Source organism: Furipterus horrens, unplaced genomic scaffold, assembly GCF_987537825.1.
Source record: "Furipterus horrens unplaced genomic scaffold, mFurHor1.1.pri manual_scaffold_2, whole genome shotgun sequence".
Lineage (NCBI taxonomy): Eukaryota > Metazoa > Chordata > Mammalia > Chiroptera > Furipteridae > Furipterus > Furipterus horrens.
The window spans coordinates 43,470,168-43,481,562 of record NW_028327172.1 but is presented as its reverse complement, the minus strand read 5'-3'; positions in this window follow the sequence as shown (position 1 = coordinate 43,481,562).

The window sequence follows — 11,395 nt, the reverse complement described above, 5'->3', positions numbered from 1 at the left end:
TGGGGCAAGAGTAGAAGTTTCATTTTCTTTCCAGCAAATGATCTTGGAGTAAAACAACATATCTTCCAAATAGGAGATGTTTCCATTGACTTCATAGTCCTTAAGTTGCATTAATTAATTAGTTAAGTAATCGCTCAATCTGTATAAGGAATCTAATACATCACAGCTTGTGTAGGTAGGAATACTGTTGTTGTTGCGGGGATTGGTGGCATCTATCCTCAGGTATAAGAGGTAGGAGTGAGAATCCAATGAAGCTTGTAAGAGGGAGCCAGAAGAATGGCCTGAATTATAACAGGGAGAACTCTGAAAAGTTCTGCAACCATTTAGTATCTTTTTATTTGCCTCCACTTATTAGATTCCTTACTGTAATTTATTTTAAACCTGTTACTATGTATCTAAGTTTGTCTAAGTATGTGCTCTTTCTTGTTTTGTGAGGTGTGGTACGTCGATCATCATCAGCATCACCTGGAAGAGATTTAGAACTGCAGAAGCTTATTCAGTCAGAAGCCACATTTTAGCAAGATCCCAGAGAACTGGTGTGTACATTAATGGTTGAAAAATATTTTCCTGGGACAATGTGAAGGGAGAACCTAGAGAGTGTGTCTTTTGCTGAAGTCAGTTTTGGGGGAAATGTAGAGGAAAATTATAGGTGGGCGTTGACATTCGGCAGCATTTTTAGTAGAGGTAGGGGCTCCGTCCTTGGGGCACAGACGATGGAGACCCACAGGCATCTCCCACATCACACATATGTCTTTCTCACTGACAACATTGTGAAATTCTGCAAGGAAAAGGCTGCTCTTTATTCAACTTTAAAGGTCTCTTCACAATAAAGTACCTTGTTCATACTTTGTGCTTAGTAGATGTATATCAATTAAAGGTAAAAGAATAGTCTTAAAATGGGATATAACATCTGCACAAATGATAATTCTGGAAGTTTCTGTGAAAAGAGAAACTGAATTAGTGTGCTGTTACTGGTGGATAAGCCCATACCCTCCACCTCCCCTTCCCAGTGAGCCAGGTGTCTGATGTTCTGCAGACTGGGCAAAGCTGCAGGGAGGAGGGGGGCCCTTCTGTTGGTGGGGTGAAGGTCCAGCTATCTTGGAGGCTGAGGGTCAGCTGATCACTGCAGAGGACATCTGGCTTCCTGGCATCTTAGCCACATGACTGCCCAGCTCAGAAGCGGCCGGAAACCTGACATATTGCAAGTGGCATGATGCTGCCTCCCCGCACTGGGAGTGGTGGTTGGGCCCAGATGCAGTGGAGCATTTGCTCAGAGATGATGAAGCCACTGTGATGCAGCCCCAAGTCCCAAGGGCAGGGAAGCTGGGAAGCTCTGGGATATTACAGTTTGAGGAATCTACCCCATGGACCAAGATGGCGACATGGGGAGGTTCTTATACTGAGCACATGAAAGCCCTTCCATCCTGCCCCTCTGGTATCATATTGGGGGTGGGACCAGAGGAAAGTAGGTGCATGCACCATAGAAGTCAAAATGGTGGCAGAGGGACATGCTGGACCAAAGAGGCAGTTCAGTCTAGCTGGGGAAAGAAGGGATTGTTAGGAGGTGGATCCACCCAAAGCGCGCAAAAGTTTGGGAAGTTGATTGGTTAAACTATTGAATAGTATAGTCTCAGGAGAATAAAGAAATGCTCCCTTTCTTGCTGGTCACTCTTGCTTGTGACCTGGACTTGCATGCTATACTTGTCTATTCTCTCCATGGGCCACATGGTCTTAGCAGTCATGTGGCCCATGGCCTCCAGGAGGGAGTCTTTCTCTCTGCTCTTGCCAACTGGGAGATGCATTCACTGCTGCATTTGCACTCTCTCTCCCGGGAACATGTAACCTTTTGGCCCTTGAAGTCACATGGCCCATGGCCTTTAGGAGGGAGCCTGAAACAGACAGCAGCTGGGAACAATCTAAGCTATAGAGATGATTGCTTACTAACTGCCTGCAGACTCCAGAGGACTGTATTTTAAATTGAAACTGGAACTCTGGACACTGCCTTCTGTTTTGGTTTTGCTAAGGAAACGGACTTTGAGACAAGAGTCTATCATTCTCCCAGGTCATGCAGCATTTGAATAAACCTCTTTCCTTTTTCACAGCAACTTCCTCATGAGTTTGGCTTTTGTAGTGCCAGGCAAATGAACCACCTTTTTCTATTTGGTAACAGTATTAAAGGACATTCAGCATATCATGAAAGTTCCTCTGGCTTCACTGGGGTGGGTATGCAGGGGGTAGTCAGGGCAATCATCATCTAGGCTCCACTCCCCACTCTGCACCTCTTGCCAAGAAGTTCATATTGACAGGGAACTTAAGGGGCTTTTGTGAAAGACAGGGGTTTGTTTTTCCCTCTGAGTTTAGGGTAGCCCATAATTCTGTTAGGTAATAACTATCAAGTCACAACACAGAATTTGCACCTCTGTGGCTAAGCACACATCCAAACAACTTCAATACATGAAGCCTTCTGGTCCCACTTGTCACCTCCTGCCATTCAAGTGAAGCCAGACTAAAGCGTCAATGAACCTCTTAGTGAGAAAGGCCACTAGGACTATGTCATCCTTATTTAGGAGGTCAGAATCCAGGATTACTGCTAAAGAGTAAGATATAAGGGAGCTCCAGACTGAGGTTTTAGAAGCCAACCCATAGAAGAAAGAGTAAAAAGATCCCACCAGGGGTTACATGCCCTATAAACTATTGCCAGGGAGGAGGCAGGATGAATAGACAAGCTAGGGACTCAGCCAGAAAAAAGTCCTCTGGTCTCAGCTCATTTCCTGGCTGTATGGTTTTGAAAAAAATACTTTCTATGCATTGCCTATTATGATATATTTCATATGTACTTTGAAATGTAAATATAATTCCTTCTGCATTGTATGAATTAATAAGTTAAAAATGATAAAAGGTACAAATCCAAATATGGTCTTCAGACTGGACAGTCTGAATAAGATAGTGATTAGATGATTTCATATAAAGTAGAGATTTGCAAATTATCTTAAAAGTGGGAAGATATGGCAATACTAAGCCTACACTCAATAGGAACCCACTGAGAAGTAACTAGCCCTTAATGTTAACACAGTCCCCACAACTCACTCTGAGTGTGCACTTGATCCACTCATTTCTATCATCACCAGGCTACTCTAGGTTTTTGAAGTTAATGATCCCTGTTAGGAATTCTTAATCTCTCTCTCACGCCCCCCCCCCCACCACCACACACACAAACAAACACAGCATGGAGGGTTTTCTTTAGTATTGGGAGGGACCGGAGAAATGGATTTTGCAAAACATTTCCTGGTCTGCAGTTTCATTCAACTTTCATATATTATTGTTACATTTTATTAATAGTTGGAAATGTTATTGCTAATACTTGTATTCTTCTGTGTGCTGTTAGAAGAGAATCCTTTTCTTCAAATCTATCAGTCATGTTAATGTGGAGCGATTTGCAGAGAGAGCACAGTGCCTCTTGCTGGACCAGCAGTGGTAATAGCAGCCACCAGACACAATGACCAGGAGAGAACAGTTGAGGCTCTGCTGTGAAAGAGAGTTCTTTGCTTTCCACACTTAATGAAGCATTAATAATAAACATATAGAGGCAGCAGCAGTGCTAGGTTTAGTTCATCTGCTACTGACTTGCAAAGGTTCACTCAAAAATGCTTATCAGGTCTCAAGTTGCAGTCTTCTGTCTATAAAATGAAGTGCTAGAAGCTTAAAGAAACTTCCTACTGTAAAGTTTTAATTTAAATTTAATATGCATGCAAAGTTTAAAATAGTTATTTTAATTTCGTTTTTTATTTGAAATCAACACTGTGATGCAGGGAGTTGGTTCATGTAATCTTCATTATACTTGTTTTACAAAGATGGGAACAACTCATGCCAAAAAACACAGAAGTGGTGGACCAAGAATTCAAACCCTGGCCTGAGGACTCCTAACTCTTTGTTCACATCATTCTACTCTCAGTAAATACATGGGAAGCTGGAGGTGAGTGCATCAGGGAAAAAGAAAGGGTAGATTTTGGGAAAGCAGGGTTTTTAAGAGACCTTATTACTAATTAAATATATTGCCTTTAAGACCAGGCTGTTTCTCTGTTCAACAATTTTAAAAGATTTGTTTTGGGTTAAGGCAAATCTTAAAATAAATGTTACATCTCTAATTTTATAGACGAGGCATTCTTAAATTCTCAGTGCCAGTAATCTCATTTGTGAAATAGAGAGGCTAATTTATTTAATTATTTTAATAAGAGAATATATAATATACCTTGCAGAGAAACTTGATATGAGGAGATAACTATTTCTGCATTCCTGGAATGCATACTAAAATATTGTGTGTTCTTGTTTTGAGACTACATTAATTCAATTTGCTACTTTTCATTTACTATGAGTTCCTTTATAAACACAAGAGAACAGTGAAATTTCAGTGTCAGAAAAATTTTTAACACATTAGAGCAGGCAATTATAATTATGTTAGTGGAAACTGAAAAGCATTTGGCAGGATACATTAAGTACACTTATTAAAATAAAATATAAATGAACTATTTAAATGTTCCAAAATTTATCCAAAGATCTAGGAGCCATTGTTCTAACAGATGAAACACTGATGCCAGTTCTATCAAAATGAGAAACAAGATTTTAATGTTCACTTTTACCCTTAATTTTTTAAATGGTTTGGAGATCTAGTGAATTCAATATAATAAATTGAAATAATATACATTAATATGGGAGAAAAGTTACCAATTATCAATTTTTACTTAAATATACAAATAAAAATCCAAAAAGAAAAAAACCTTCTATAATGCATATCATAATTGATAAAGTACATATCAATCTAAAATAAAAATATTTTTCTCTATCTAATGAAATGTATGTAGAAATAGAAATGGAGAAATATTTTATTTATAATAGAAAAAAATCATACACTTAAAAACTACATGGAAATAAAGTTAATTAAAACTTGATTTTAGGACTTCCGGCCAAGATAGAGGCATAGACCGACATGCTCTCTCTCCCTCTACAACTAAGAAGGATTACAGCCAATCCAAAACTAAAAATAATAAGAAGTTCCTGAAAATAAAGCTACATGGAAGTCCAACGTATGAAATCATAAACAAGTGGTGCTCATCCAGACGGGTAGGAAGGGCGAGACTGCAGCTGAAAGATGAAACTGTGCCGGAGGCGGCAGCCGCAGCGGGGAATGGCAGGATCTGGTGAGCAGACGCCTGTGTTTGGGGGGAGGAGAGAGGCACCTGTGGGCCACCCCGGCTGCAGACCGAATCCTTCGGCTTGCAATTGTTAACAGCAGAGAGGGCAGACCCCGTTGGGAGGCGGCCATGTTCACCAGTGGAGAGTAACAGCAGGAATCCATCTTGGACCCCCGCCCCCACACAAAGCGCTACAGGGTGGTGAGAAAGGTCGCCAGGTTGTGATGAGCACACGGGGCTCCGCCCAATACAGCGTAGAAGGTGTGACAGTGCCCCGCCCAAGAGGAAAAGATAAACAAAATGGTCAGAATGGCAGAATTAATAATTAAAGTACCAATCACACAGCTAACAAAAAAACAAATAAAAGCCTTGACCGAGGAACAAAAAGCAAATCTTTCGGAAGCTCAGTTTAGAGCCATAGTTGTAAGACAGCTTACAGACCTAACAGCGGGGCTGAATCAAGACTGTAAAGAAATAGAGGCTTGCCCTGCTGAAATGAACAAAAATACATACAAGACAAGTGATGAGGAAAGGAAAGCCATGGATCAAATAAACAAATCGGAACTTAGGGAGGGAACAAACAGTCAACCAGTGCAGAAAGAGGAAACAAAGAGTGAGGAATATAAGGAGAGGTTCAGAAACCTCTGGGACAGCTATAAGAGAATGAACATTCGGGTTATCGGATTGCTAGAGGGTGAAGAAGAAGAATTGGAAATTGAAAAATTATGTGAAAAAATAATGAAGCAGAACTTCCCTAACTTGGGAAAGGAGGTGAACTTACAGGTCCAAGAAGCACAGAGAGTTCCGGATAGACTGGACCCAGGGAGGCCCACACCAAGACACATTATCATCAAAATGTCAAAAATTAAGGATAAAGAGAGAATCTTAAAAGCAGCAAGAGAGAAGAGAAGAATCATGTACAAAGGGGTCCCAATTATACTATCAGCGGATTTCTCAAAGGAGACTTTACAGGCAAGAAGGGACTGGCAAAAAATATTCAAAGTAATGAAAATCAAAAATCTACAACCACGATTACTCTATCCAGTGAAGCTGTCATTCAGGATAGAAAGGCAGAGAAAGTGTTCCCAGGACAAAATAAGACTGAAGGAGTTTGTTAGGTCCAAATCACTGTTATATGAGATGACAATGAACATTAAAATGAAAACTGTATTACAACAACCAACAGCAGAAGCTAGGGAACTGAGGCAAGGGCAATCTAAGTAGGCAACAAGAAGGGAAAAAGAATTATAGGTAAGGGGAGCATATTGGGGGGAGGTCAGCGGGAGGGGGTGGGGGAGAGGGAGGGAGATGGTGCAGGAATTGGGAAGCATAGTGGGAGGGAGTGGAGTGGACAGGAAGATGTTGAAAAGAACTATATGCAGGACCAATGGGCATGGACTAAGGGGTGAGACAACTGGAGGGAGGGGGCTACAGGGGGGAAGGAAATTGGGACAACTGTAACAGCATAATTAATAATAAAAAATAAATAAAAAAGGATCATAAAAAAACCTTGATTTTATTAAAAATGTATAAAATATATTTAAATGGAACATTTATTATATAATATTAGATGTAAAAACATTATCAAATGTTGATTCTCTTATATTTAATGTATAAAAACAATGTAGTTTCTCTTAGAATTTCTGAGCTCTTATTTGTTTTGTAAGATGGGGTCACTATACCACATATTAACAAAATCACACTGAAGCTACTCTAATAGATCAGTAATATATGACTATATAAATGACACATATATACCAAAGCCACAAAAAGATCTGTAAAGCAGCACACACAAACATATATTTTATGTGTAATATATATATTTTAAAAGATAACATTCATACATAGTATTTTATTTCAGTGTGAAAAAGAGAATGTACTTAGTAGATGATTTTGCCGCTAGTATACATTGACTTTGATAAATGTAAGTTTGTACTTCTTATACAGAAAAACTTAAAATTAAAACTATTACAACAACTTTAGAAGAAAAGTATGAGACTATGTAAAACAAAGGAGTCAAAGACACATTTTTAAAGCAAAATATAAAACAACAAAATTTTAAAGGAAAATAAAAGTGGGTTTGATTAAGCTCTCTATATTTGTTTGCAATTTAGTTGCCTAAACAAGGCCAAAAATAAGCACTATATTGGTAAAAGCATAAAACTGAAACCCCTCCAAATTTATATTTAAAATGTAAGCAATACAATAGAAAAATAGGTGAAGGTTATTTGAAGAAGTTATTTATAGAGGTAACAAAATAATCAATACACACGTGAAAGACACTCATTCTCACTACTGGGGAAGTTTAACATAAAGGTAAATGTGATAATTATAAAAATAATGAAAATTTAAGAATAGTGGTAGTAAATTTTAGTGGATATGCAAAAATAAAGCACACACCTACATAGGATAGAATATAAATTAATGTAGCCCTTGGGGAAAGAAATCTACCAATACATATTGAAATAAAAATGTACAACCCTTTGAAACCAGCAGTGATGACATGGATATCAGTCTTATAGAAATAAAAGCATAAGTAAACATGGACAACTGCTTAAGGATGTTTTTACTGGTTCGATTCCCAGTCAGAGCACATGACTAGGTTGCACATCAGGTCCCCAGTTGGGGGCACATGAGAGGCAACCACACAGTGATGTTTCTCTCCCTCTCTTTCTCCTTTCTCCTCTCTAAAAATAAAAAATAAAAAATAAACAGAACAAAACAAACAAATAAATAGTTCAATTAGAAAAATATTTTTAAAAGAATGTTTTTAAATTATATTTTGTTGATTATGCTATTAGAGCTGTCCCAATTTTTTCTCCTTTGCCCACCTCTACCTAGCACCCCCCACTCCCCAGGCAATCCCCATACAATTGTTCATGTCCATGGGTCATATGTAGGCTCTTTGACTGCTCCATTTCCTATACTGTATTTTGCAACATGATGGCTATTCTGTAGCTACCTATTTGTACTTCTTAATCCCTTCACCTCTTCACCCATTCCCCCACTGCACCTTCCCATTTGGCAAATGCTCTCCATTTCCATGATTCTGTCTCTCTTCTTCTTGTGTGCTTAGTTTTTTGGATTCAATTGTTGATAGATGTATTTGTTGCCATTCTATTATCTATAATTTTAATCTTCTTTTTCTTAAATAAGTCCCTTTAACATTTCATATAACAATGGTTTGGTGGTGATGAACTCCTTTAGCTTTTTCTCATCTAAGAAGCTCTTTATCTGCCCTTCAATTCTAAATGATAGCTTTGCTGGGTAGAACAATCTTGGCTGTACATCCCTGCTTTTCATGACTGAATATTTCTTGCCAGTCCCTTCTAACCTGCAAAGTTTCTTTTTTTTGAAAATTATTTTATTTTATTTATTTTTTAATATGCTTTATTGATTATGCTGTTACAGTTGTCCCAATTTTTCTCCCTTTGTTTCCCTCCACCAGTGACACCCCTCCTGCCAATTGTCTCCCCCTTAGTCCATGCCCATTGGTTGTGCATATAGTTCTTCTCAACATCTTCCTGTATACATCACTCTCTCCTACTATGCTTCTTAATTCCCATACCATCTCTCTCCCTTTCTCCTCTTCCCCCTCCTCGCTGACCTCCCCGCAAAACGTCCCCCATACCTATAATTCTTTCCCCACTCTCGTTGCCTACTTAATTTGCTTTTGTTTTGGTTCCCTAGCTTCTGTTGTTGGTTGTTGTGATACAGTTTTCATTTTAATGTTCATAGTTTTGATCCTCTTTCTCCTAAACAAGTCCCTTTAACATTTCATATAACAGTGGTTTGGATCTGATGAACTCCTTCACTTTTACTTTGTCCTGGAAGCACTTTCTCTGCCCTTCTATTCTGAATGACAGCTTCGGTGGATAGAGTAATCGTGGTTGTAAATTTTTGCTTTTCATTACTTTGAATATTTCTTGCCAGTCTCTTTTTGTCTGCAGAGTTTGTTTTGAGAAATTAGCTGGTGGTCTTATTGGAACCCCGTTGTACATAATTCTCTTCTTCTCTCTTGCTGCTTTTAAGATTCTCTCTTTACCCTTAATTTTTGACATTTTGATTATAATGTGTCTTGGTGTGATTATCCCTTGGTCCAGTTTTTTTTTTTGGAACTCTCTGTGCTTCCTGGACCTGTAAGTCTATTTTCTTCCCCAAGTTAGGGAGATTCTGCTTCCTTATTTTTTCTCATAATTTTTCAATTTCTAGTTGTTCTTCTTCACCTTCTGGCAACCCTATGATTTGGGTGTTGGCTCGCTTAGAGCTGTCAAATAGGTTTCTGAGCCTCTCTTCATTTTCCTCACTTTTCATTTCCTCTTTCTGCACTGGTTGACTGTTTGTTCATTCCCTATGTTCTGATTTATTGATTTGATCCCTGGCTTTCTTTCCCTCACCAGTAGTTTCATATGTATTTTTATTCACTTCAGCAGGACTAGCCTTCATTCCTTCCTCGTCTTGTTTAATATCTGCTGTTAGGTCTGTAAGCATTTTTATAACCAAAGTTCTGAACTGAGCTTCAGAAAGATTATCTATCTGCTGGTCCATTAGATTAGATATTTGCTGTCTGGTCAGCTGCATCACTGGGATCTCTATCTTGATCTGTGCCATCCTGACAGTTTTGTGTTTACCTTTGCTTCCTGGGCAGGGCTGTCACACCTCCTATGCTATAAGGGGTGGAGCCCCGTGCACTCATCACAACCTGGTGACCCATCTCACCACGCTGTGGCATTTTCTGCAGGGGCGGGGGGTCCAAAATGGATTCCTACCATTCAATCTCCACTAAGAGACCAGGAGCCTCCTTCTCCATCCCTACCCCCTCCGGGTCTCACAGTCCAAGGCAATGGAGGTATGCCTTCCCTGGCTTTGGAATTGCAAGCTGACAGGTCTGGTCTGCAGCTGGGGGTGCTCCCCAGGCTCTTCTCACCTCCCCTTAAATATGGGTGTCTGTGCTTACCGCTGTCCTAATGCCATCACCGCTGCTGCCGTGGGCAGCACAGCTTGACCTCTCAGCCCTGCCTTCACCCCTCCTGCCTGTCCGGATGAGCAACACTTCTTTATAACTTCATATGTTGGACTTCCATTTATTTTCTGGAACTTCTGGTTATTTCTGGTTTTGTTGTAGTTGTATTCCTTCTCAGTTGTGGAGGGAGATGGAGCATATCAGTCTAGGCCTCCATCTTGGTTGGAAGTCTCCTCAAAGTTTCTTTTGAGAAATCAAGTGATAGTCTTATGGGAATTCCCATGTAGTTAACTAATAGCTTTTCTCTTGTTGCTTTTAAGATTTTATTTTTATCTTTAACCTTTAGCATTTTAATTGTGATGTGTCTTAGAGTGGGCCTTTTTGCATTCATCTTGTTTGGGATTTTCTGTGCTTCCTGGACTTGCACGTCTATTTCCTTCACCAAGTTAGGAAAGTTTTCTTTCATTATTTTTTCAAATAGATTTCTCATTTCCTGCTTTTTCTCTTCTCCTTCAGGCACCCCTATGATGCCAATGTTGGAATGCTTGAAGTTGTCCCAGAGGCCACCCACCCTACCCCCCTTTTTTGGGGGATTCTTTTTTCTTCTTGTTCTCATTGGTTGTTTCTTGATTTCTTATGTTCCAAGTCATTGATTTGATTCTCAGCTTCATCCACTTTACTGTTGTTCCTGTGTAATTTTTTCTTTATTGTAATTAGTGTAGCCTTCATTTCTGACTGGATATTTTTTATGCTGTTGAGGTCCTTACTTTGTTCCTTGAACAAAGCTCAGCATCTGATGGATTGCTTATCTTCATTTTGTGTAGTTCTTTATCTGGAGTTTTGTTCTTTTCTTTCATTTCAGCCATGTCGTTTTGTCTCCTAATTTTGGCAGCCCCCCTGTGTTTGTTTCTATGTATTAGGTAGGGCTGCTATGACTACCTGTTCTGATAGCATAGTGTAATGTAGCAGATGTCTCCTGTAGGGCCCAGAGACACAGCCTCCCCTATCACCCAAGCTGGGTACTCGACATGTTCCCTTCATGTGGGCTGAGTAGATCCTTCTCTTGTAGTTGATTTGTAGTTGACCCTTGATTAGTGTGACACATCAATGGGAGGGGTTTACCCAGGTCAGTCAGCTGCAAGGAAGGACTGGCTGTAACCACTAACTACCAGCCTCTGTCCTCCATGGAAGGTCAGCGGTGCAGCAGTAGGATAGTGGTACTCTGATATGGTCTATAGTTGTC